Source organism: Cyprinodon variegatus, unplaced genomic scaffold (genome assembly GCF_000732505.1).
Source record: "Cyprinodon variegatus isolate N-32 unplaced genomic scaffold, C_variegatus-1.0 Scaffold401, whole genome shotgun sequence".
NCBI lineage: Eukaryota > Metazoa > Chordata > Actinopteri > Cyprinodontiformes > Cyprinodontidae > Cyprinodon > Cyprinodon variegatus.
Window position 1 is genome coordinate 709043 of NW_015150854.1, and position 1026 is coordinate 710068.

General features: G+C 33.7%; 1 protein-coding gene across 1 annotated transcript in view; it reads right to left on the minus strand.

Annotated features, from left to right (window-relative positions):
* The window catches only part of LOC107092951 (heme-binding protein 2-like), a 5957-nt gene that overhangs the window by 1160 nt on the left and 3771 nt on the right, over positions 1-1026 (minus strand). The window lies entirely within an intron of this gene.

Below are 1026 nucleotides of genomic sequence, written 5' to 3' on the forward strand. Positions count from 1 at the left end.
TAGATTCTAGACACTGGAAAAATGATCTAGAAATAAGTAAAATTGTCTTTAATTGAGTGATTTAATTTGAGTAGGTAAATTATATAGTTTGCCAATTGAATTAGTATTTTTACTCTTAAAATAAGATAATTAGATAAAATGCACTTGAAATAAGAAAAGGCGACTGTTTTCTCTTATTTTAAATGTAAATTTAGCAAAACCTGCACTAAGGTTAAATGAAGGCTGTATGGACCACAGGCATAACTATCTGAAGGATTGGTGTGGACATGTCCCCACCAATAATTTCAAAACATATACTTTGGCAATATGTAGGTCAAATTTCTAAATTTTATTTTGCTGCTTTCGAAGGAGGACATTCACTTATGTAGCTGAAAGGGAAAATATCCATCAATCAATCTACATTTTACTGGATGGATTGATGGATGAATGAAACTGAAATTGTGTGCATACTAAGGAGGCATGATATATTGCTGTTGGCATCGGAATTGGCTGTTATTCATCCTTTGTTTTTTTTCCTTTATTTTTTACTTCCTTTTAATTTTCGTTGTCTTATGGTTCTTTTATGTTCTCAACAATGGGAAAGCATTCAATAAATAGATGATTCTACTCATTTTTGGAAAGCGTTCGGTTCGAGTAATTTTAGGTCCATCAGCCACCACCCTAAGAGTGTCCCCACCAACTTTCATCACTAAGTTACACACTTAGTATGGACAGATCATATGGATAGATCATATTCAGATCATATTCAGAAAGCAGGACACTAACACAGCAAAGAGGTTCATCTCAAAGTAAATGATAATCTAGTATGAGGAATATTACGTACATACCACTAGTTCTGAAAACAGTGCATAAGCTTTCCTTTTCTGATGGTGGTTGATCACTATAACACATCCCACCCAAACAGCAGACATCATTTAGACGTTGTTTTTTAGGCTTCATCTAGTCAGTCGTTATAGTTCAATTCAATTCTGTTTATTTCTATAGCGCCAATTCACAAAACGTCATCTCAAGGCACTTTACAGTTCA